At 38.4% G+C, this 27,477-nt stretch overlaps 1 long non-coding RNA gene across 2 annotated transcripts in view; it reads right to left on the reverse strand.

Moving 5' to 3' along the window:
* LOC140199505 (uncharacterized) overlaps positions 1-27,477 on the reverse strand; it is a 107,694-nt gene that overhangs the window by 9,053 nt on the left and 71,164 nt on the right. Inside the window, exons 1-3 of one of the 2 annotated variants that reach the window (XR_011886432.1) lie at positions 14,626-14,713; positions 7,968-8,082; positions 2,843-3,049 (exon numbers count right to left, since the gene is read on the reverse strand). This is a non-coding gene — a long non-coding RNA (uncharacterized lncRNA). Of the gene's footprint in view, positions 1-2,842; positions 3,050-7,967; positions 8,083-14,625; positions 14,714-27,477 lie in introns of those variants that run through there. The other variant, XR_011886431.1, reaches the window with a different exon arrangement.

Consider the following 27,477-nt stretch of genomic DNA (forward strand, 5'->3'; position numbering starts at 1 on the left):
GCGGACAGAGAAAGCGAGAGAAGTGGAGAAGGTTGCCTGAAATTGCTCATGCTGTCAGGTTGGAATATACGGTGCTGTTTCTCTATTTTGAATTTGGCCTCACTGTGGAAGCTGAGGACAGACAGGTCAGAGTGGGAATGAAGAAGGAAATGAAAATGGCTATCCAGAGCTCCTGTTTACAAGCTATTTTATTTCCCCTCCCCTTCCCCACTACAGTGTAGCCTCTGTGTGGCTCATACAAAGTCACAGCTGCATTGTTACTTGGCCAAGTTGCCTTTGCAGTAGCCAATATTATATAGACATTCCCTAACAACCAATGTCCCAATATCACCTCTGGGACACAACTATTCCTCAGCCCAATTGTGTTAGTGCATCCAGAACCGTAGAGTATGTGGCCCCTCTATTTTTCACAATCGATCTATTAAATTCAGTAGCATGCAAATCTGTACCTCTTTAAGTTTAGAAGGGTTATATTTACATAACAACAAAGAAATAAAAGATTTACTTGTTTCAATATTCAGCTGCAATGCAGGAAAAAAGGCTGTTGAAAATGAAAAACATTCTCTTGAATATAAATTTAATAAACTTATGCTGAGCAATACCCAGTTTTACCTCTGAATCTAAGAATTCCCTGTGCAGAAATGTCCCCTGTCAAGATACTTAATTTTTTTCTTTATTAGAAACCATAGAAACCATAGAAAAACTACAGCACAGAAACAGGCCTTTTGGCCCTTCTTGGCTGTGCCAAACCATTTTCTGCCTAGTCCCACTGATCTGCACACGGACCATATCCCTCCATACACCTCTCATCCATGTATCTGTCCAATTTATTCTTAAATGTTAAAAAAGAACCCGCATTTACCACCTTGTCTGGCAGCTCATTCCACACTCCCACCACTCTTTGTGTGAAGAAGCCCCCCCCCCCAATGTTCCCTTTAAACCTTTCCTCCCTCACCCTTAACCCATGTCCTCTGGTTTTTTTCTCCCCTTGCCTCAGTGGAAAAAGCCTGCTTGCATTCACTCTATCTATACCCATCATAATTTTATATACCTCTATCAAATCTCCCCTCATTCTTCTACGCTCCAGTGTATTACTTTACACATTTTAATTGAAGGTGTTTAGATGAGTAAAGCCCTAACTGAAACAAGTAGCATTGAGCTGAGTCGTCATTGGGATTGGAAGTATTATTTTAGCAGGTTGAAATGTAGTTGATTAATCCCTGAAAAAAAGGATTAAACCTATGGGATTAGTATCAGTCTGACACACAGCATAATAAATTACCTTTAAAGCAATCTTATCAGGAAAAACATCTGATGCATATTATTTTAGTATGATTAATTCTGCATTAGTACTTTTGTGTTTATATCATGTTAGTTTTTGAGATAGATCAAAAGGATTGCAGGATTGTTCTTATATGTTAAACTGCTTTGGCAACCGACATGTTAATGGGATCAAGATGATTTGAGACAATTGTGGATTCAGTTGTTTAAATATAATTGCAGAACTTACAAATATGGCAAAAGTGTGATAATTCACATGAGAACATGTTAATTCACAGCAATTAATTAAGTTTTAACTCAAAATTCTTGAGTTAGCTATACCTTTGGAGTATTGAAAGTGGGAGCTTTCATGTGAATATTAAGTGTTAATCTTGAAGTCAATGTGGAACATAGGTCCCCTATTAGAGAGATACAAAGTTCTCCATAGTCAAAGGGAAGGGGGTAAAGATATCTCCAGCTGTGAAAGGTACATTGCCACATTAGGAAGAACGATCTCTTTGAATCCAATGCCCATTTTTCTCAGGTTTTATGTAATACCTTTTCCGAACCCATATAAATCAGCAACAGAGCTACCTGGGAGTGGGAGCATAATTTGTAGATTCTTCTCTAAATTGTAGGTGAAGACAAAGTTTTCTAAAAAAAAAAAAAAATAATTTATAAGATATAGGAAGAACATAGCTTACAAGGAATAGACTGATTTGCATTTGTAATGTGACTGCATATAGAGTCACACCCAAGAACAGCTCCCTGGAATGAAGCAAGCAGCTGACCCAATCATATGATCTCAGCTGTAGCATTGTGTTTTCTTGGTAACATCACAGATTGATGGGAATGGGTGGTTGAATGTTCAATTGCATTCATGATTTTTATGTGACAGGAAGATGCAAGTTAGAGATGGAACAATATTTTCTAAGGAGAATGAGATGAGAGAATAGGACTGCACAGGTTAGTGTGCAAAGCCCATTCCTTTTAATGTTAAGATTAATGATATTTTCTTAAATGTTATCTTAGATATTTCCAAATTGTTATATGCTAATAATGTGCTGTGTGGAAGAGAGGCAGGAATATAAATTATACACTGTAGTTAGGAAAATGGAGACAGCTATCATGGAAGTAGAGAAATGGGAATGACGATTGGTGCTTAAATTTTCTGTCGCAAATACTTGAGTGATTTGTTTTTCTGAAAGGAACATTACAACCACAATTGATTTCAAGTTATATGTTAAATCTCTCAATTAAGAGTCAGTGTAAAGTTTCTAGGTGTGTGGATGGACACAAGGCTAACATCGAAGGTAGATGTGAATAACATTCTAGAGAAGTATAAAAATATACTCTTAATGTGCTCAGATGCTTAGTTGGATGTGAGTAGGAGGTTACTTGAACAAATTTATATTGCTTTAAGCCAGACCTATCTTTGATTATGGACATGTTGTTTTGTGGATCAGCCTCACCAGCGGTCTTAAAGCTGATAGATAAAATTCAAGTTCATGCATTGAGATTATGTTTTGGTGCATTAAATCATCCTCAATTTTGGCATTAATGGTAGAAATTGGTGAATTACCTTTATATCTATGCAGGTTACAGTGACATTACACATCTCATTACAGGATACTTTGTGATTGAAGTGGATGGCAGCAACATTAGCAGGCAGCCTGCTACTGATATCAAGTGGCAAACTTTGTGAAGTTTAATCTGTTGAACCCATGGAGGAGTGTTGTGCAACAAAAAACCTGAGTTTGCTGCAAATACTTAGTAGGTAAAGTTGCTTCTGTGGAAAGAAATGGAGAACATTTTAGGTCAATGACTTTTCATCAGAGACATTGAATCCTGATCAGTAAATCACTGAACTGTTATAACATATATGGGAAGCCATTCAGCCCTTTGAGTCTTTACTAGCTCTGCATAAAACTAATCTAGCTAGTTCCAATCCTCCTCGCAAAGTCCTGCAAATTTTGTCTCTTCAGCTATGTTCCAAACTTATTTTGGAAAGTTTAGAATAAATTTGGCTCCCCACTATTATTCCTAGCACTGACTTCCAGGCTCAAAGTGCTCACAGTGTAAAATATATTTTCCACATGTTACTCTTGGATCTCTTGCTAGTCGCCTTTACTTTGTGTCTTCTATTTCTTGTCCCTATCGTATTGAATATATTGCAGTTGTAAATTTCCCTCACACTTTCAGTCTTGCATGCACGTAATTTACAAAATTGGAGGGAAGTAAAGAAGTTACAGAGATGAAGCTGGCTATTGATCTTGGTGGTAATTTGTGTAAAGTCTTTGGAAACTAACACGTAATTGGATATAAGCAGTAATTTGTTTGAACTTGTCATTTGCACTTGATGGGTTTGTAACTCTGTCTTAATCATTGAGCTATGTATCTGCAATATATTCAGCATAATTTAATTCACAGTATGATGCTTCCTTTTGACCATGATATATCCTGCAATTCTATCCTCTCCAATATGTTTGCATGTGTACATAGATTGGTGGAATCAAACAGTACTGAAGGGACTATTTGGCCCACCAAGTTGATGTTGGCTCTCTGAGGAGCAATGCAGTCAGTCTAATCTTCAAACTAAAATTTTTCAGTCCTGGAACCATTCTGATAAGTTTCCTCTGCACACTTCAACTGTCCTGATTAAGACTGGAAATAATAATGTAGTTCTGGATAAACCAGCAATAAAAAAGGTTCAGCACAGCTTCAGTAATTAGTATTGCTATTAAATGGAGCCATTGGCAATATTGTATCATTCTTTTAGTAAGAGGCTTATTGGATCATATGATTCACTGGAAATTTAATTCCATATGAAGTAAATCCAACTTGCACAAAAAGTGTACATTCAAAGAATAAAGAAACAACAGATTTTACCATTATAACATGTAATTTTTCTAGGAAGTGGAGTGTAATTATACTTGAATAATATGCATAAAATCAATCCCAGTCACTCACAGCAAAGAGCATTATCATTGATTAGAGAATTAATTAATTGCCTCCACTCTCGTTGACAATGACGTTGTCACTATATCCACCCATTTCCTAAATATGATCAATTGTGCTGGACCAACCTGCTGCTCAAAGTTATCATCCACTGCCTTCATCCATCCATACTTATTTCTCACTGTATTCTGCAGTGAAGTTCAAAAGTATGAGTTGGCCACAGATTGCACATTGCAGATTCCCACTCCCAAAATGCCCGATACAACATTGACAGAGGCAAAGCTGGGGTAGAGCTTAGCTGGCTGTTAAAGTTGTACATGGACCAATGATTTTTTTCAACCACCAAGCCATTTTAAGGTCCCATGAACAAATAGAGTAATGTAGAAGTACAATGAATTAAAAAAACATCCTTGTAATAACATCACAGACATACTGTACATAAGTTGTAAAAGACAGTGAAGTAAAAGACAACAGAGTGAAAAATACTTAAGCCCGTGATAGAGCAAGAGATGGTCTATAGTGTTTTGCTATTGAAATTGAAGTTGTATTTGTACTTAAAATGCACAGAGCATTCAGAAATAATTAAAGTAGAAGAAATTTTAAAAATGACTTCTCTCCCCAACCAAGCTCCCAACTTGCAGCCTCATCAAAATCATTGGTGATTTCAAAACCATTCCACAACTGACTTAGTGTTAACCAGTAGATTTCACATATTCATTACACCATGAACCTCAGTAAGTCTGACCTCCATCACTGATCTTGATCTGAAGTATAGCAATGGGGACAGTGGCAACTGTGATACCATCTGTGTCTCAGCAACTATTAAATTTCTGTATTCAATTGAATGAAGTTTTGAGTACAGCAACAATTCTTGTCCCAAAAACTCATTTCAGTTGTTGTTGTTGTTCTTTTTCACACCTTGTGGCACATGGGGTGACATTTTTGCCGTCTCCATAGCATTTAACTGTTTTTTTATGAGGCCAATTTGCTAGCTCGATGCTCGACCCAGCACGGATGGAAAGTGTGCAAGGAGCCGGCCAAATTTGAACTCGGGACCATTTGCCTCAGTCTGGTACTGATGCCACTACACCACCAGCTGGCTAGCATTTCAATTAACATAGCTGCTCTGAATTTCTCCAGTCGAGGTTGTTGCTTCATTGCATGAAATTTTCTCCCATTTCTCATTTGTTATTAACAAGAGCTTCCTAGGTGATGGATGAAGCAATTACTTTCAGATGTAATTATGTCCTGAAAATCTATTCAAATTTCACGAATACAATTTCTGCATATCCATTCGTGTGATCTACTGCAAAGATTTCGATGGCATACTGAAATCTATTTCATGCTCACTTCTCCATAGCCAAATGAAATTGGTCACAATCAATTGTATAATGAGGTGCATTATGTTTAGCTATTGCATTAGACCTCTCTTTTTAACAGGACAACATTTAATTTGTATTAAGTATTAGATCTTCTCACATCATCAATATCATAACTGTGGAAGCAGCTGTGGGGAGATATTAATCCACAAGCTGACTTCGTGAGAAATCTAGGGAGAGATGAAGAGAGTTAAAGGGGTGGCTGAGTTTGAGGTGTTCTACACAAGAAATTGATTGTACAGTTTAAATTAAAAGATGTGCATATAATAACAAATAGTGGCTGAAGATGTTGGAATTTGAGCAAGATAGAAAATGCTGGAGGAAGACAATGGTATGTGGGAGAGAAATTGTCAACATTCCCAGCATCAGGACCGCAATAATGGAACTGATAGGTTTCAATAGTGTTGATAGAAACTTTGAAGCAACAGTAAAGGTATGAGGTCTGTGATTTCTTATTCTAATTTTTCTTCTAATTTAAGTGCCAGCACCACAATGGCAATTTTCAAGTTATCCAGTATCATACCTCTTGAAAAAGAATACTGGATAATGGCACTCATCATGTGTGTTTGTTTCCTTGGTTCTCCCGGGCCTGGTGGTTTACTTACTTTTAAAAATGCCAGATCTATTCATTATACACTTTTTCCTTATGGTTGTTAGAGCATCCTTCCTCTTTAATCCTCTAAGAGGACCAGAACTTTGTCGTGGTGTGGAGGCTTGCATGCCTCATTGACCCAGAGACTATGTTGGCTGGATCAGGGCATTATGCTTTGGGTCTCAGTAGGGTTACCCATGCCAAATGGGTCAAAGGGTAGAGGACAGACTGAATGGTCCACTGGTCCTCCAGGTTCAGGAGTTCAGCACGGGGCAAACAATCCTGACTGGTAAAACAAACCTGTTACAGAAACAGCAATGAAAAATCCTTCTATATCTGAGTGTGATGGTTCCTGAGTAACCACCCAGGACTTGCATGACTGACAGTAGTAAAAATTGAAAGGAAGCTACTGACATAATGAAGGAAGCCCTAAACAACACCAACAATGGAGGACCATCAATGCCACGCTAAATTCCAGTGGCATAATGAGCAGTGTGTACATGTGTTCGTTCTTAAAGCCAATGCCTATTTCATTCCATTCTTCCCTAATAATAGAAGCAAAGCATTCATTCAGAACTGTAAACACGACTTCTGCTCCTATCCTGGAGCTGAAGACTGTTATGATGGCAGCAAATGAAATAGTAGCACAGGAGCATTAAGATGGGTAAATATCATCCATTGAAAACAGAGATAGAAGAGCAGGATATGTTGACAAGAAATATTTGGGTGAAAGTGAGGAGAATGTTTTATTTTGGCTTGGAGCTATAACAATAGTGGAAGTGCATTCTGTCTTCTCGAAATCCACCCGTTGGTTGATTAATCTACAGTGTGTGGTAATAAACAATGTCTTTAATCAAATGCCATAAGTCTTCAAGATTTGGAAGCTTCCTTCACTGTGTCATCATCTCCGGTTCATCCACTTCAGAGGGTAGAAAATTCCCAAAAATTGTACAGGACTATAATCAAGTATTTTGCTTGATTGTTAGCAAGAAGTCAGAATCTTTGTGGTCACCATGACTGATGAGAATTTTTTTTTTAACCTCAGAATATTTATTTAATTAAGCAAATTTAAGTTCCCTGGCTGCTGCAGTGGGGTTTAAATTTGTACTCCCTGATTATAACTCCAGGCCGAATGATTACCAGCCAAGTATTAGAATAACATTGCTCCTGTTTCCTGTCATCATCAGCCTCGAATTGCATTTTTAGGGCAATAGGGGTGATCATGTGATTTCTATGATAATAAGTAGTCCCCCGACTCAGCCTATGTGGAGGCAAGAGAATAAAGCTGATCCTAGTGTCAGTAAATTACAGATGCAAACCTCTTGTATTAGCATCTTTTATAGGAGAACATTCATTGATATGAGTAATTAAAGAACTGAATAAACATTATTTATAAAAAAAAGCAAAGATTGCATCAATATAGAACCATTTTGAATGAGCAGAAGTATTACACAGTTGACAGAGTAAAGCTTAAAACAACAGTCTTTCCAGTTTAGATCAAAGTGCCTTTTCTGAACCCTGGCTAACATTATTTCCTGTTAAGGACTTGTCCCAGGAAAAATGTAGCATCTAGAGTTCAGTGATCAGCCACCTTCCTCTGGGGATCCATTAAAACATTGCAGTAACTAGCAACTGATTTGGAGCTACAATATTTTATTGCAAAATTGCCAGCTGAACAGCAGCTGTAAACCATACAGCTAAAAGCTGCTTTACAATGCTGGTAATAAATATTAGTTGTTCAGTGATCTAGAATATAAATAATTTACTTAATAACTTACATCATGAAGTTGCCTCCCATGTAGGATCACTTTCCAGTGTGCTTTGTGAGGCTGCAGATGATGACATTTGAAGCAACAGACAAGTGCTGGAGGAACACACCAGTTTATAAAGCATCTATGGAGGAAAAAATGGATATTGAGTCTTCACAAGAAGAATATCAAACAAAAAACACACAGACACACTGATTTCAGAAAGGATTTATTGTGGTCAGGTGTTATTAAATAGGGACTACAACTTGTACTCATTGCTAGAATTCCCTCATTGCCCTGAAATGACTTTGTTTGGATCTGAATGGTCAAAACAGCTGCTAATTGGCAATACCTTGCATGGCACAAGGACCTCAAACACAACTTAATTTTCACATTGGCTGATCAGCAGAAGCCCCATCTGTGTACCTGGAACATTTGATGACCAGCAAAGAAACATTTTCATCAAAATCATCAAAGCTCTTCAATGTTTCTGCATGGGTCTGTCATACAGAAATGATTACATTTGAAATAGTTACAATCTTTTTAAGAACCCATTTTAAAATTAAAATAAATGATTGTAAACATTTACTCAAATGCAAAGATGTGTTACTTTATTCTGTTGTGTAGAAACCAAGGGCTATTTCCCTAGCAAGTGCTACTAAATCCCAGCAAGTTCCTGTACCATTGTTGTACTCTGTGGAGTCCAGAGGTTTTATGAATTCCTGTGAGAGCTTTCCAGGGCTTGAATATTCAAATAGTTGTGTATTTAATATTTCAGTAATATTGTTAATATATTATTTGATTAAGCATTCTCTGTTGTTTACAAAATCTAATAGGTGTTATATTTAAAAGTATGAAAATGGCATACGTTATTACACCACTGTATCATAAATATGCCCCTTGTTTAAAGTAAAAACAAACTAAGACATGCATCTTTCAGCTTCCTTGTCTTTCTTTTGACTATTTTAATGTTTTGGATTTGCAAAACATAACAATGGGGACAAGGTATTTTCAAAATGAACCCAAGTCTATTACATATCTGTTGAAATGCTGCAAGACATTTGAGTTTTTTTAAAAGAAAAACACAGCACATGATTCTTTGGGAAGAGATAAAGAAACAATTGAGTGTTTTTTTTTAAAAAGGCAGAAAACAGACCTGTCCTTGATTCATAAACAAGGTACTGAGTGATAGTCATTATTTTTTTTTAAAAAAAAGCAGAAATTGCTGGCTACATCAGAAAGAGTGATGCATTTGATTGCACAACAGCTAACTGGATTTTGTAAATTGAGAAAATTGTATTTTGAAGCAAATGAAATAACCAATGGGAAGTGAGTGCCAATTTTGCTGAATGCATTGGATTTAAAGACATACAATTTACTTAGAAGTCCAAATAGTCTCACCTAACCAGCCAGAATGACCTTTACTGATATCATGGAAGTAATGCGGGAATGTTTAGAACCAAAGCCATGGTTGATTGCAGAATGTGTTATGTTTCATAAGTGGGAGCGGAAGGGAATCCATTTCAGTGTGTGTGGCTGAATTGAAGAGATTGTCTGAGCATTGTTAGTTCGGTAATGGATGTAATGATACACTGAGAGATTGCTTAGTTTGTGAAATCTTCCAAGAAAGCATTCAAAATTGCTTCTAACTGAAGCACACCTTATGCTTAAAAGAGCATTTGAAATTGCTATATCAATGGAAACAGCAGACAGAGACGCAATTGAGTTGCAGTCAGGTATGAAAGTAAGTGAGAATAAAATTGCAATGTCGAAACAGCAACTCGCCTGGCTGAACAAATTCCATAGATGCTGCCTGGCCGACTGAGTTCCTCCAGCATTTTGCATGTGTTGCCTTGGATTTCCTGCATCTACAGATTTTCTCATATTTGTCAACTAATTGTGTTATTGCTGTGGCAGGAACTCGCATACACCAGACCAATGTAGGTTTAAAGGAGAAATTTGCAGAAAATGCAACAAAGTAAGACACATACAAAGAGCATGTTGGGCAGACAAAAATAAATGGACTACAGAGGGAAGGGAAAAAGATAAAATGTCAAGTTGCAATTTTTAAAAAAAACACTAATCAGCATGCAGTTGATGAAAAATTTAATGATGACAGTGACACAGGAATGGGTATCCTTGAGATTTACATTGTGAAAACTAACATGAGACAAGCAATATGGCTTATACTAGATGTGACTGGATAATTAATTAAAATGGAATTGGACATTGGCTCAGCTATTTCAATCATCCTGTAAAATGAATCTGCACGGGTTTTGAAAGATACTGAACTAGATATCCAGCTAAGAAAGTATACTGGAGAAAAGATCACTCCTGTGGGAATGAAATTCGTAACAGTGAAATACAACAACTAACAAGCCACATTGGGCTTGTATGTGACTAAAACCTGGAGGGCCAGCATTGTAAGGTCATGAGTAGCTGAGACAACTTGATTGGAGATCCATCCACCATTTACATACCATATTCCCTGCACTAGAGTCAACTGAAAGTGAATTAAAAAGGTACTAGTTGATACTACAGCAGTATTCAAGGATGGCACTGGAAAACTCAAACATATCAAGGGTAAAATAGTGTTAAGTGAAAATATCACACCCAAGTTTTGCAAAGTCATCCAGATCCATATTCCATCAGTGATAAAGTAAGCAGTGTACTAGAATTTTTTCCAAGTTTGAGTGAAGCCCATGGGCTCTGGCACTAGTCCCAGTAGCAAAAATGATTGTGTCATTCAGAATCTGTGGTAATTTTAAGGACACCATCAACCCAGTACAAAGTAAGTCAATGCCCTCTGCATAGGATAGAGTATATTTTCACTAAGCTTTCTGGAGAAAACTTTGAGAACTACTTACAGATGGAGATGAAAGAAGAGTACAAAGTGTTTCTCACCATTAAGCACTCACAAAGGACTTTATCACTATAGTAGGCTTATTTTTTTTGGAGTAGTATCTGCACCTGCACTGTGGCAGGAGGCTATGGACCAGGTGCTGTAAGGTTGCCTGGGCATTCAGAGTTATATGGATGGCATTATTGTTACCAGTACAGATGACAAAGAACATCTCCAAATCCCAGCGTCACTTACTGTGATCACACCATTGATTGCACAGGCCTGCTGCGAAAATTCAAGCAGTGGTGGATGCCCCAAGGCCAAAGGACATGTCCAAAGTGGTCCATTTTAGGATTTGTGAATTACTGTAACAAGTTCCTGCCAAACTTGGCTACTATGCTCCAATCCTTGAACTTATTACTTTACATCAGGAAGAAATGGCAATGGTCAAAACAATCAGATGGTCTTTCTAAAAAGGTAAAGGGAATTGTGACGTCAAACACTTGACTCACACATTGTGATCCATATCCTGCGAAGCTTGCCTGTGACACCCCGCCTTATGGTATAGTGTCAAATATAATGAGTAATGGATCTGAATGTCACAAAGCCTTTGCATAATGTTTCCTTACCACTGCAGAGGAATATTATGTTCATTTTGACAGAGACGCCTTGACTCTGGTTTGGCATGTAAAACATTTCAACCAGTACTTATATGAGAGAGAATTTACCCTCATTACTGATCATCAACAACTAGAGTGCATTTTCAATCCACAGAAGGGCATTGCACTAGCAGCAGCAGCAGCACAAATGCAGAGATGCGTTCTGTTTCTTGGAGGACACAATTGTAAGATCAAATTCAAATGGGCATCTAATCATGGAAATGGCGATGGATTGTCCTGTAAACCTTTGGAAATACCTGATAAGTTTACAAAAGAGGACCCTCCAGTTTACGTATCCTCCCAAATGCAAATTCAAAGTCTCCTTTTTATGGCAGAAATGATGAAAAGGGAAGCCAGAAAAGATCCTGCACTGTCTTAGGTCTACGTGGTAACCTAAAATGGCTGTAATGTGCAGTAGAAATTCCAGTACCCCATTTTTACCTGATCCAGGATGAACTTGCCCTTGACAGATGTTGCTTTACGTTGGGGGTTGAGAGTTGTTGTATCATCCAAGCTAAGAGCTAAAGAGTTGGAGGAGCTGTGTGCCAGTTATCTAGACATGGTCAAAATGAAAACGTTTGCTCAATGTTTTGTCTGGTAGCCTGGGCTAGATCGGCATATTGAGCAGCTTGCCATGCACTCTTTGTGGTGCCAGCACATCAAGGAGATGCCAAGAACAGTGCCACTCCATCCCTGGGAATGGTCTGCATTGCCCTGGCAGAGGATTCATGTAGTTTTGCTGAACTATTCATTGGCATAAATTTCTTGGTCGTCATGTATGCAGCAACAAAGTGGCCAGAAGTGTTTCCAATAGGCTTCTTTACAACATCACATGCTATGAATGTGCTGAGCAGCCTGTTCTTAGGGACTGATATTTCTGAAAACTTAGTCAAAAACAATGGACCATAGCTTGTTGCTGAACCGTTTGTCATTCCTAAAAATGAATGGACTGAGACATATTATATCTGCACCATTACCACCCAGTCAGAAGTAGCTTGGCAGAGAGGTTTATTCAGCACTTCACTAACACTGAATCAGAAACTTGCCAATTTCCTCCTTACATATCGCAATGCAGCACACTCCACAGCCAACAAGTCACCAGCCATGCAATTTCTGGATTATCCTTTGTGCTCATAGTTGGATCTCCTCACACCCAATCTTAGAATAAGTATGTAGGACAAACAGCTGAGGTAAATTGAAGGTTCATCAAACAAGGAGGTTCGATGTTTCACTCCTAGACAAGCAGTTCTGATAAGGGACTAAAGAGGTGATCAAAGTAGGGTATTCAAAGATTAAGGACAGAACTGGACCGTTCTTCCACATTGTGGAAATTGCATCTGATATCATCTGGAGATGTCACATTGATTGGTTGAGGAGAGAAGAGTCAATTGTTAGAGAAGAAAGGTGTCTGGAGTTGGCAGAACTACTTCCTGTAGCTCCAGAGTCAACGCCTACAACCAGCATGGAGGAGGCCTCAGAACCTGAGATTGTTTCACAGCCACAAATCTCACCTGCTAAGCAAAGCAATCCTCCTTCAAAGTTCAAAGTAAAATTTATTATCAGATTACATACATGTCGCCACACACAACCTAGAGATTTGTTTTCCTGCGGGCATACTTAGCAAATTTATAGGACAGTAACTGTAAACAGGATCAATGAACAACAAACTGCAAATGCAAATATAAATAGCAGTAAATAACGAGAGCAAGAAATAACAAAATATTAAAGTGAGACCATCGGCAATGGGAACACCAGAAATAGAATGAGTACAGTTATTCCCTTATGTTTAGAAGCCTGATGGTTGAGGGGTAGTAACTGTTCTTGAACTTAGTCACGTGCATCCTGAGGCAATTGTGTCTTCTACCTAACGGCAGCAGCAAGAAAAAAAACATGGCCTGGGTGGTGAGGATTGTTGATGATGGATGCTGCTTTTCCATGACAACATTTCATGTAGATAGCTCAATGGTTGGAGTTCCCTTTATCAGGAAAGACATTATGCCACAAGAGCAAGAAATTCTCCACAGTGATTAAATCTTTAGGTCTAAATGGAACAATTTAAAATTTAATATGCTGGGGATGTCTCTATGATAGTTGCATTATATAGTATACTGTGTATATAAGTTGAGATGCATTCTATATTGAGCTGGTGTTTATAGCTAAACAGGGAGGAGTATTGTGCATTTAATATTGCAGTTAATATTTGAGTAATATTGTAAAGATACTGGTTGAGGCATTCTTTGTAGTTTATAGAAAGCTTTGTGTTATATGTAATAGTATGTAAATGGCATACGTCATTACGCCACCACATCATGTGCATGTGCCTTGTTTAAAGTAAAAACAAACTAAGTCATGCATCTCTCAGCTCCATTGTCTTTCTTTTGATTAGTTTAATGTTTTGGAGTTACAAAACATAACACAAGTAAGTTCTGGCAGTTCTTTGTGGAGTTCCACTGAAACTCATCAAAGTTGGCCTAATAAAGTCATTAGCTGAAAACCTGTTCAAAATTTCATTTTCAGGAAGGTCTTGGTGGAGAAGAGGAAAGCTGGAGAGATCAAGCTTTACTTAGGACCCAGGTAGCTTACGGCAGGGCCACCAGTGGTAAGGTAAATAGAGTGAGGGCACTACAAAGGTTTAAAATTAGATGATCTTAGAAGATAATTTCTCTAGAGGTCTTTACAGTCATGTGGAGGCATGAACTCCCTATCCCCTGTGGATATGAACATGAAAATTTTGAACTTGAATATTTTCTTTGTGGAAAATCCACAACAGCATTAATTTTGAAGTCATGATTCCATTGATGCCACATTGGGTGTAATAGGACTCTGAATTGGACGTTTTCACAAGACTCATGCCTGGTTCATTTAGGGGAGTGTTTCAGCCATCCACAAATCCTTGGAGTTAGGGCAAGTTACAAAGGAAAAGGTCACCTATTCAGATTCAATGGATTACCAGCTTGATCTGGCCAGAGGAATAGATTAAATCAACCTCATGTACTCCAATGGTACAAGTTGATCACCGATTTTTTTTTTCCTGGCACCTTTTGTTCCTGAGCCTTACCAGATGAATGTGTTTGTCCAATTAAAAGAGGTTACACAATAATAATGGCAAAAATGGACTGTAGAAGCTTAATAAAAGATTACTCATTAAACAAAAATTAAATGTAAATTTCTTAATTACTGTACTTACAAAGAATGTTGCTTCTCAGTTATCCTTCTAAACATTTCATCCAGGCGAAGTTGTTTCATGTGTTTTCACCTCTCCATGTGTAATGTTTCTTGCATCAAATAAAAATTTATTAGCTCTTGTTCCATTACAAATGTATGTTTCTCTAACTCTTTGATTAAATTATCCAACAACTCAATTAACTTGTCAATAGTACATCATTCGGTTTCATCCATTTCATCATCTTGCAGTCTGTTTACCAACATTTAGAACACTGTCTGTAATTTCCAAGTCTGTGAGGTGATGCACAACGGGTGTTTTGTCATCAACAATTATCCACTTATGTAGATTTTCTTCATTAAGCCTACTTGCTATATCTTTGAAAGCAGGTCCTGTAACTCTTTTTGCATACGCAAGCAAATCGCAAACAACTACTTCCTCCTTTGGTGCACAGAGTCCTGTAAAATCATCATCAAGCTATTCTTCAGGCACATTATCAAACATTAAGGGAGGCCACAACTTACACCAGCCATTCCATAGTGTTGAAGGTTCAACCTTCTCCCACCCTTGAGCAATGATCCAAAGAACATCCTTCACATTCAATTCTTTAATGAATGTCTGTACAGGATTGCCAGCATTCACCTCATCTAACAGATATTTGATGGAAAGTGAGCAATACTTGACCTTTAGAGAGCACAGTATTCCTTGGTTTTGGAGTTGGTTAAGCAAAACTTACTGATTTAATTAATGACATTTATGAGACAGGAATAATACCAGAAAAGATGAAAAAATCAGTATTTATCACTCTTCCTAAGAAAGCTGGAGCAATAGAATGTGAATTACATAGGACCATAAGTTTAATGAGTCATATCACCAAGATACTTCTAAGAATTTTGATGACAAAAGCTAAAAGTAAGATACAAGCTGAAATAGACAAAGAACAATGTGGTTTTGTGAAAGACAAAGATACAAGAAATGCAATATTGATGTTAAGGATACTATCAGAACAAGCTATTCAAGTGCGAAAAGATTTGTTTGTTTTATTGACTACACAAAAGCATTTGATAAAGTGAAGCACAATAAGTTATTTGAAATATTACAGAAAGCTCTAGATCTAGATTCGAAAGACCTCTGCCTAATCAGAAATCTGTACTGGGAACAAACTGCCGCTGTAAGAATAGATGGAGAAGTGAGTCAGTTTATGAAAATCAAGACAGACGTCAGACAAGGGTATGTTTTCTCCCGTGATTTATTTAATGTGTACAGTGAAACAATATTAAAAAAAGTAAGAGACATCTTGGGAATCAAAGTTGGCGGTGAAAAGATCAATAAGTTCAGATATGCAGATGACACTGTGTTAATTACAAGTACAGAGGAAGAACTACAAAACTTAATTGATATAATTGTTGAAGAAAGATAGACCCATTTTTGCACTATCAATTGCAAAAAGACAGAACATATGGTGATATCCAAAAAGAAGGAGAATCCTTTCTGCAGGCTGAGAATGAATGGGGAAGACATTAAATAAGTACAGAACTTTTGCTACTTAGGAAGCTGGGTGACATCAGATGTCAGGTGAGACATGGAGATGAAAAGAAGAGTAGGGATGGCAAAAGACACCTTTACGAGAATGAAGAGTATACTGACCAATACTAAACCAGGCATGACAACCTGCCTCAGAGTACTGAAATGTTACATTTAACCAGTTATGTTATATGGCTCAGAATATTGGACAATATCTAGTCACATGAGGAAACGAATTGTAGCAGCAGAGATGTGGTTTTTGAGGAGGATGCAAAGTATATCATGGACGAAACGAATATCTAACGAGGATGTCATGAACAGAGCAAACGCAAAAAGAGAAATAATGTATGAGATCATGAAAAGGCAATGTAACTTCATTGGACATGTGATTAGGAAAGAGGAGTTAGAATGCACAGTAATTATGGGAAAGATTGAAGAGGAGAAAGCAAAAGGAAGGCAAAGACAAACGATGATGGAGACAGAAGCCAGGGAACTGGAAATGAATACCAATGAATTGATCCACTTGACCCGAAACAGGAGTGTGTGGGCTATGGCAGTCAAAGCTCAAACTGGGCATGTCACCTGATGATGATGATAAGCAATGTTCAATTTGGAGGTAAATACACTGTAAATACATCATTCTTACATCAGCTTTGGGGTGAGCTGAACAGTTATTCAAAGTAAGAATTTTACCATCTTCAGGTGGCCCTACAGATGTGCAATGAACTCTGGCATCTGGCACAAAATATTTTCCAAACCACACTAACTTAATATTGGTGATAATCCAGCCAGTTTTATTTGTGATGTATATTACTGGGTAAATTTTAACACCTTTCAAGGCCCAAGGGCATTTACTTTTTCTGATCACTAGTGGTTTATAGCTGCAACTTGATGCTGATTTGGAGCACACTAAAATGGTAGCTCTATCCTTAGATTGTCTGAATCCTATGGGATTATCATCATCTTCTGTTGTTTTCCGTGGTGTGCCTCGCCAGTATAATGCAGTTTCACCTTAAATGTACACCTGCTCAGGACTGAGGTTTTCATCAGCTATGAGCTTCACAAATTCATCCATATACTCAGTGGCTCCTTTATGGTTTGCAGACTATTTTTCTCCACACACTTTATGCATGGAAATTCCATGGCGCTTCTTAAACCTTTGAAACTATCCTTCAAACGCAAACACGAGGAAATCTGCAGATGCTGGAAATTCAAGCAACACACATCAAAGTTGCTGGAGAATGCAGCAGGCCAGGCAGCATCTCTAGGAAGAGGTACAGTCAGTGTTTTGCGCCGAGACCCTTCGTCCTGAAACACCGACTGTACCTCTTCCTAGAGATGCTGCCTAGCCTGCTGCGTTCACCAGCAACTTTGATGTGTGTTGCTTAAACCACCCTTCACCATAGTTGCACGCATGTTCTAACTTAAGTTCTTTATATAACAACTTAGCTCGGTTCATTTTCATACTGCCTGACAAGTCAACTCCATCACTCTGACACTGGCAAAACCTAACAGTCATCACTCGATCATGCTCAGTGCTCTTACCAACTTCCATCATTTTTCTAATATTTATTTGCTTTAGCAAATCACTGTTTGCATAGAATTGCAAATGTTTTTCTCTCTGGTGCTTTCTATCATACACAGTTGACAAATCAATGCCACATAAGTTACACAGTTTGCACACAGATACACCTTGGTCCAGTTTTTACAACATTTCAACCTTTTCTTGGATCAATATGGACTGATGTTTATGTTTGACACCACCACTGCTCCTTGCACTAAGAAGCCATAGCTAGGGCTAAATTTACATAAAATAAGCAAAATTAAGCATAAAATATTGGGCTTTCCACCAACAAGTGCAATGTAAATAATAAAAATAGTGTTCTTTTGTCAAAATAAATCTCACCAGCAATGGCGCCGCGTGCGCTATACACAGTGCCCTCTGGTGGCCGCCCAGTAAGCAACATCTTGTAATTTCATCCTAATTGAAAGAGATGCCGAACCATCAGTTTCCGGAAAATCAGCGGTCAATCTGTATTTGTTCTGAGTATGGATCATAACCTGAACACAATAAATTCCCGACATTTAGAACATCACCAGAAGTGTGAAATTGGATGTTTTACTTTTATTTCATCTTCTCTCTGTGTTTTCCAAAAATATATAAGGAAACATACTTTATGTTATCTTTCAACACCTTATTCAGATTCCCATTCCTGGTTTGAGACCACTAATGAGTACTAAAGAGATGCGGTAGCAGGGTAAACATGGCCCTGCACTTACTGTACCTGATGTCAACTCATGTATGTCCAGCAATGGATACAGGAATATAATGAATGAGATCATCCAACTACCTCTTTCTTTCCTTAAACAAGAATATGAAGTTAATAGTAATGTCTCAGACAACTCACCTTAGATGAGGAAGTCGTACTTCAGATGTTTCTGGTCTGTTTTACATTTGGCTTCCCTGTAAAGTCATCAAGAATGATCCTAATACTCTGATAACCAAAGTTCAACATTATGAGTTTTCCAATCAATGTGTATTAAATGCTCCAGCTAATGGCTGGAATTCAAGACCTGTAATAGTTTGTCCAGTATTTCTCTGGAGATCTTGATGGTACCTCCATTTAGATTTTGTCTTTTCTGATGCTTGCTTCAAAAAACATCTGCTTTATCGCATCAATTTGGACAAAGTTCCATCATGGGAGTTGGCGTTCAGCTTGTATTGGTTCTGAAATTACTTTCCACCTACTTATTTTTCCAGACTCTTTTAATATTGTTTTTTTTTAAATATTTGTTGATTAACTTCCAAAAGCTTTAATCTTGCTGCCTCCGTTTATATCTCATATAGGACACTTAATGTCCAGTTATTCCTCCTGTTAACTTGGAGCCGCACACAAAATGCTGGAGGAGCTCAATAGGCCAGGCAGCATCTATGGAGGGAAATGAACATTTAGTGCTTCATGCTGAGACCCTCCATTACAAATGGAAAGGAAGAAGGCGGAAGCCAGATTAAAAGGGAAGTGGAGGGGTTGGTGGAGAAAGTGCACGAGTTTGCGGGTGATAGATGCATCCATGTGAGGGGTCTTTTGGTTGAACAATGCAGCACAAGAGTATATTTATAGTATGCCTCAATGCAGGAAACCTACTTTCCATATCATTTCTTGGCAAGTTTGCACCAACATTTAAGGATCCCTCAGCAATGGGCTTAGGGGATGGCTGTTGATGACAGCACTACAGTGTCAGGAAACCTACAATGCTGCTCTCTGCATTTTTGCTCTGCTTTCTAGCATAGGAAAGTAACTTGGACACAGAATTAGACCTTGTGGCTTGTGCTGGATCTTTAGTGGAGTTAGTCAATTAGCCCCTTCCCCTTTTGTTTCCCAATAGCTCTGAAAATTAATCTGATTTGATATATTTACCAAAACTGCTGTTGTTCCTACTTTCAGTTGTAAAAATAAAGATTATCAAGTTCTCAACTTGACCCCGGCTATTTGCCCTGCCCTCACACCTTGCTCTTATTTCAGCAGGCTGTATCATTTTTTGACTCTACTCCTGCTGGCTTATACACTAAGAGTAAAGTGGAGGTACAAATGAAGGCGCTATTTCAGCGGTGGTCTAAGGAGACTGAGGGTCTACTTCAACTCTTCAACCCTTGAGCTGGTGTACTGGAACATGTTCAAGATCAATTCATCCAGCCTAGATGGGTATACTCCATTTATTCATTAATTTCATCAAGATATGTTCTGATGACTGCTTTCTGACTAGGACAGACAAGGACTAAGGCAGAAGCCTTGGATGAATAGAGTTCCATTTTCTGTTAAGGTCCAAATCCAAAGTCTTCCGGAAGGATGACCCCACACTTAAAGCTATCAGGGACATCATAAAATAATTCCAGAGCAAGTTGGAGGCTCAATTCAATCAGGTAGATGCCTGACAACCCTGGCAGAGCCTGAATTTGCATAGAAAATCAAGATTGAGGACTAACTCTTGCAATGATTCATCTTGCTGAATGAGTCCTAATGCCTGCTATGCCCATTTTGAGCAGACAAACAAAGTACTACCAAGGCACAACCTTCATCTCTCTCTGGTTCAGTCCCTTGTATCTCAGTGGTAGAAGTCTTCTCTTCATTCATGAAGATAAACACTCAGAAAGCGACCAGCCCAGATGGAGTCCCTGCTCAGGTTCTGCAACCATGTGCCAATCAATTGGACACCGTCTTTGCTAATATCATCAGATTCTCACTTCAAAATTCCACGGTCCTCACCTGCTTCCCATTCCTGAGAAAAGTAGCATCCTGCTTGATGACAACCAACCAGTGGCTGTAATGTCTATAACAGGCTTCCCATGGCATAAGAAAAAGGTTGGAAACCCTGATCTATTACAATGCAGTGATTTGAGAGATTCATAATGACCCGCATGCTAGCTTTCCCAGACAATCTAAAGCCCCTGAAATATACATACAGGTAAACAAGTCTAAGGAGGACACCATCTCCCTGTCAGCACATTTAGCTCTGGACTACTTTGATAATGAGAATATATAAGTCAGGATTGGTTTTATTGATCAACAACATAATACGTAATAACTTCATCACTAAAACACTTGGACCTTGGTCTTGTGTGGGGGGAGGGGGAACATGGTTATTTGTAACTGTCTTTTGAACTTACTTTCTGGCAGACCTCAATCAATTAGAATTAGTCAGAATGTTTCATCCATCCTAATCCTCAGCACTGGTGCTGCTCAAGGTTTTGTGCTTGGACCCCTGATCTACTTCTTTATATATACATGATTTTGAGGTCCAGTACAGGGCCAACCCAATTTTAAATTTTGCCAGTGAGACCACTGTCATTACCCAGATCAGCCACAATGGTAGCAAGGTAGTGTAGTGGTTAGTACAAGGCTTTGCAGTGCCAATGATCACCATTCGGGTTTAATTCTTGCCACTATCTGTAAGGAGTTTGCACATTCTTGCTATGACCATATGGGTGTGCTCCTGGTGCTCCAGTTTCCTCCCACATTCAAATAATACATACAGTTACGGTTAGTGAATTGTGGACATACTATGGTGGACTCTCAGACACTGCTGGTCTTTGATGCAAAATATCACATTTCACTGTAGGTTTCAGTATTTTGATGTACATGTTACAAACAAAGCTAATCCCTACCAATGATGAGATGGAGTATAGGTGAGAGATTGTGAATCTTGCGTCATTTGTCAGAGCAACAACCAAGCCCTTAATGTTAGCAAGACAAAATAATTGGTGGTTGACATAAGGAAGCAGGGATAACGGATCGGCAGGTTCAAGTTCTTAATCGTTATCACAAAAACTCTCCTGGTCTCCATATTTTGATGCAGTGATCAGGAAAGCATGGCAGTGTATATAAATTGACCACTGATAGCAGTGGAGAAGAAGTTGTTTTTGAATCTGATCACCTGGGCTTTCAAGCTCCTCTATCTTTTTGTTAAAAGATAAAAGACAGATGGGAATAGACAAGGTGGCAGGCATCCTGGATGATGCTGTTAGCCTTTCTGACCCAGTGCACTACAAAAATGTTCTGCATTGACCAGGTAGTGTTTAATGGTCTCGGCAGAAGCTGATGGTTCATGTTGCGTATTTAATTTTTCAGCAGTATTTGAGTAATATTGTAAATTTATTGTTTGATAAAGCATTCTTTGTTGTTTAAATAATTCACTATGAGTTACATGTTAAAATAAGTGAACTGCATACACTAAGACGTTACTGTGTTATATGTGCATGTCTGGCCTACAGTTTAAAAAAAAACTGACCCATTTTCCTCAGCTCTCATCTTTTCATTTCAATTAGATTTATATTTGGAGTTTCAAACCAGAAGTGGCAATGAGGTATTTTTAAAAAGGAACCTGAGATGACTATTTACCTGTAGAAGAGCAGCGTGATGCTTAAGTTTTCTTTAAAAAGCACACCGAGAAACGGTTGAGTTGAAAATAAAAGTGCAGCACATTTTTTTCTTTGCATTACATTTTCTTGGCAAAAGAAAAGATGAGCAAGTTTAAAAAAAGGCAAAACAGAAAAAATCACGAGTTTATAAACAGCGAATATGGGTTAATAATTATGCTCAACATAAGAGCTGGCTACATCAGAAAGATTGATGCATTTGATTACACAAAAGATAACTGGAATATGTATACTGAATGGATTGAGCAGTATTTTAAAGCAAATGCAATAGCAAATGAAAAATGAGTGGTAGTTTTGCTGATTGCATTGGATAAAAAAACATAGAATGTGTTTAGGAATATGAATGCACCAACCAAACCAGATGAAGCAAGCTTTGCTAATATCATGAAAGTAATGCAGGAACATTTAGAAGCAAAACCATTGCTGATTGCAGAATGCTTTAAGTTTTAAAAGAGGGATGAAAAAGAAGGGGAGTCCATCTCAGAATGCATTGCTCAATTGAAGAAGTTTCTCGAACATTGTCAGTAGAGTAATGAGCATAATGATGCAGTGAGGGATTGTTTAGCTTGTGGAATCTACAAGAAAGCTTTCAAAATCAGCTCCTAACCAAAACACAACTTACATTTAAAAAAGCAGTTGAAATAGCTGTATCAATGGAAAAAGCAGACAGAAGTGCAATAGAGTTAGAGTCAGGAATGGAGCTGAGTTTGAACAAAATTGCGGTGTCTAAACAGAAAATGGCCTGGCTGAACAAATTGTGTTACGGTGGTGGCGGGGGCTTACATACACCAGACCAAAGTAGATTTAAAGGCAAAACTTGCAGAAAATGCACAAAGTAAGACACATACAAACAGCATGTTGGTCAGACAAAAATAAATGGACTGCAGAGGAAAGAGCAAAAGGTAAATAGACTAGTTGCAGTTGCAAAAGGAGCACTATTCATACTTTATTGATCCCGGGGGAACGAAAACCAATTTCCCCCGGGATCAATAAAGTATGACTATTACTATGACTAATCTGCATGCTGTTGTTGAAAATTCTGATGATATGGACACAGGACTGAATTGCCTTGAGATTTACAATGTGTAAGCTAACAAGAAACAAGCAGTATGTCTTATATCAGAAGTCAACAGCAACTTAAATAAAGTGAAATTGGACACAGGCTTGGCCTTTTCAGTCATTCCAAATCTGGTAACTGTGCTCCACCCCTTGAACTCATTACTATGGATTGAAAAGAAATGGCAATGCACAAAGAGTATGAAGTGGCTTTCCAAAAAATGGTGATGTTAGACACTGTACTCACACATTGTGATCCACATTGTCCAGTGCATGCCATGCACTGTTTGGGATGCCAACACATCCAGAAGAAAGATGTCTGGAGCCAACACAAGCTGTCAGAACCATTATGTGCAGTCCCAGAGTCAACTCCTACAGCCTAAAGGGAGGAGACCTCAGTACCTAAGGTTTTTTTTCACAGGCACGAGTCTCATCTGCCAAGCAGAGTGGTCTTCCCTTTGTCAGGAAAGATGTTATCCCACAAAAGTAAGAATGCCTCCACAGTGATAAAATCATTAGGGCTGAATGGAACAATTTAAAAATTACTGTGCTGTTGATGTCACATATTTGTATTATATGGTATACTGTGTATATAGTTGAGATGCATTCTATATTGAGTTGGAGTTTATAGCTAGTCATATTTGAGTAATATTGTCAATATATTGTTTGATTTGGCATTCTTTGTTGTTTAAATAACTTTCATATGGGTTATATGTAAAAATATGTGAATTGCATACACCATGATGCATCTTGCTTAAATTGAAAAACAAAACTAAAACCCACTCTCTTGGGATCCTGTCATTTTCTTGCAGTTAAGTTCATATTTTATAGTTATAAATCATAACAATCAAGTGCCAAGTTAAAATGCAACTTGTCTGGTTATTTTCTGTAGCATGCAGTATCTGTAGAAGTTTGCGAAAATTCTCATGGACATGCCGAAACTGCTTGGGTGCCTATGTATTTATCTAGTGATGCAGCACAGAGGAAGGCCCACCAGCACTTCGAGCTGCGCCACCCCAGCAACCCCTGACAAACCCGATTTAACCCTAAACTATCACAGAACAATTTGCAAGGACCAATTCACCTGCCCAGTACACCTTTGGACTGCGGGAGGAAACTGAAGCATTGGGAAAAATCCACACGTTCCACGAGAAGGACGTACAGAGACTCCTTACAGAGCAAGATGGAGTTGTACTCTAAACTCGGAACCCCATCCCCGAGCTACGTTACCAACTTAATTCAAATTAAAGTGAAAAAAATTGATTCATAAAAACAAGGTAAAATTCAAACTGGGTTACTTGTACTAAGGCCATTAATTTTGTAAATAGTTTCACCAGATGTGCTGGCTGTTAGGACAAGAACAGGATATACAATACAGCTGGTCAGTCGACTTGGGCAATTTTCAGGGAATTTGAGAGTGTCTTGACTAATTACCTAGGAGGAACTGTGACAGTGGAATTCGGAGAAGGATTACACAAAAAAAAAACAAAGCAAAGAACATGCAGATACATAACCAATTTAACAGAACAGGGGAAACAACCAAATTTCATCTGATTGCCTTGTTTTCCAAGAGCTGTTTCAAGTATTGCAGTACATTTTAGGCCAAGATTTTTCAACCTCATATGGCTTGTAAATTGCGGAAACAGGATGTCCCAAAACTGCTTGCTCAAATAAAAATCCTGAATAATAATAATGATTATATTTTTAGGATTACTGATGTAAATTTGTGAAGTTCATGCATTGCTGCTCTGAGTTGTGCACCTACAGACGCACAACCAGAAGGTCAAGAATGAAAAGCAAAATTGAAGTGAAGGAAAGAGAGAAAAAGTTTGAATCAAAAAAAAACAGATTACAGGGAAAAAAATAGCCAACCAAAAAGTAGGCAAACCTTAAAGGAGCTAGAGTTCTGTCTAATCCTGACTCTGAGAAATCTCCTATTTTTTTTCTGACATGTAGTTTAATGCTTTTATTTTTAAATGGTGGTAGTCATATTGTTCAGATGTAATCAATACACTGAACAGAAAATCAAATTTAATAAGGCACAACATTTTCCATTCAATCCAAACCTTCAGTATCTGTAGGGAGTTTAAATTGCAGCATTATTAAATAAATTGAAATTGAAATATAAGATACCGTATAATAACATGAATTAAGAGATTGAATCTCCCATCCTAGGCAGTACCCATTTAATGGCAGAAGTCTACTACACCAATTGTTTTGGGTCTTTCAAAAGTAGCCAAAGAAAAATCCATTTATGAAGAATTTATTATGGTGAAGAAAGTACAGTGATAGACTGCTGAAATCTTCCAGAGGCAACGATACAAGGGCAATTAGATGAGAATTGCATGAAAGTGACAGAAGAGCTACAATATGGGACAAGAGCACTGGAATGGGTGCACCAGTGAAGACAGTAGAAAAATCGATTTACGCAGAGAGCGGGAGAGTGAAATTTGGAATTACCATCCACAAATGAAAAGTGACGCCAGGGCAATTGCAAAGTTTAAAGTTTTGATTGGTATATATATTTTTGTTTGTCAGTGGAATAATTGGAATCAGTTTATTGTTCTCAAATGTCCCGAGATGGAGTGAAACGTCCGTCTTGCATATGTAGATCAAATCATTGCACAATGCATTGAAGTAAAATGAAACAATTGACAGTGCAGATAAAATGTTACAGATAAAGTGCAGTGCAGGTAAACAATAAGGTAAGAACGTAACAAAGCATATTGAGATGTCAAGATTTTCCATCTTATCATTCTAGGGAACCATTTTATAGTCTTGATAGAGTGGGGTAGAAACTGTTCACTTGCCTGGTATACATGCTTTCAGAAATTTGTGTCTACTGCTCAACAGACCAGAACAAGGTAGTGGGGATGTTCACTCCTAAGAATTTGATCTCCAAACCTTCTCAACATCAATGCTGTTGATGTATAAAGGAGTTGTCTGTCTCCTTCCTGTATATACCTTGAGTCATCGTTATTTATGATATAGTCCACTGTGGTGGTATCACCTGCAAACAGAAACACAGGGCCCTGAGGACACCACTCCCCCCACTATCCTCTTGTCTAATGTACCGTCTCTGCAAAATAAAACTGAAGAAAAGGGGTGACATGTTAGCATCATGCTATTACAGTACCAGTAACCGAGTGTCATGACCACAGATTCGGCAGTGCAGTAGATACGGCAATTGCGCTTGTGAACATGCATGTGTCAGCTAATTATTAACTAATTGTGATAACATTTAACTCCATACTTGCCATTTAGTGCTTGTCAAGACTTGGACACAGCATAGCAACGCTTGGCTTCCTATTTGCATTCAGCCTTCCCTGAGAAATTGGACTGCCGAGTCAACCGACTCTGAAGACTAGTGGTATTCGTTTAATGTCTAGATGTTCTTTTCAGCTGCGGTGTAGGCTTTATTTTCCATTTTGAGAGTTTTAGTTAATGACCCTGTTTGGCCTAGCATTTATTGTTTTATTTTCCCTTTTGACACTGTTCGCATTAAAGTCTGTGAACTCTCGACCTGCTTCAGTGTCTGTCACTCCACACTTGGGCCATATCTGAACCTGGGGACACCGAGGTACAATTCCACCACTGTCTGTAAGGAGCTTGACTGTTCTCCCCATGATGTGATTGTGTTGGTTTCCTATGTGTGTTCCAGTTTCCTGCTGCATTCCAAAAAAAGATGTATAGGTTATTAGGTTAATTGGTCACATGGATGTAATTGGGTGGCGTGGGCTAACTGTTCCAGAAGAGTATGTTATTGTGCTGTATTTCTAAATTAATAAACATACCAGAAAAAGACTGCAGTATGAGGGACATCAGAGACTGCTGTGTACTGTGCTACCCTGAGACCTGGCTCATCCCCAGCACTCTGGACAATGTACTCCAGCCCGATGACTTCATCTCCACCATATGGACCAGGCAAAGGCAGCAGAGTCTGCTTCATTAATATCTCATCACGATACACAGATGTGGCAGTTCTGACTTGGTCCTACTTCCACAATCTGGAACATCTGGCAGTCAAGCATTGACCATTCTATCTGCCAACGGAGTTCTCTGCCGTCATCCTGGTGACAGTACACATTCCATCCCTGGCAAATGTCATGTAGTCCTGGAGGAACTGAGCAATGAGATCAGCAGTCACAAGACAGCACATCATGATGCCTTCCTGATCATTACGGGGGACTTCACCCAGGCCATCTTGAGGCTTATCATGCCATCCCATGCCCGCACTTGGCAACTCTGATCAATTGGCTGTACTTCTACTCCTGATGTATAGGCAGAGACTGAGGACTGCAGCACCAGTGGAGAGGAACACAAAGGAATGATCAAGGGAAGTGGAAGAGCTGAATCAGTAC

Source organism: Mobula birostris, chromosome 6 (assembly GCF_030028105.1).
Source record: "Mobula birostris isolate sMobBir1 chromosome 6, sMobBir1.hap1, whole genome shotgun sequence".
Classification (NCBI taxonomy): Eukaryota; Metazoa; Chordata; class Chondrichthyes; order Myliobatiformes; family Myliobatidae; genus Mobula; species Mobula birostris.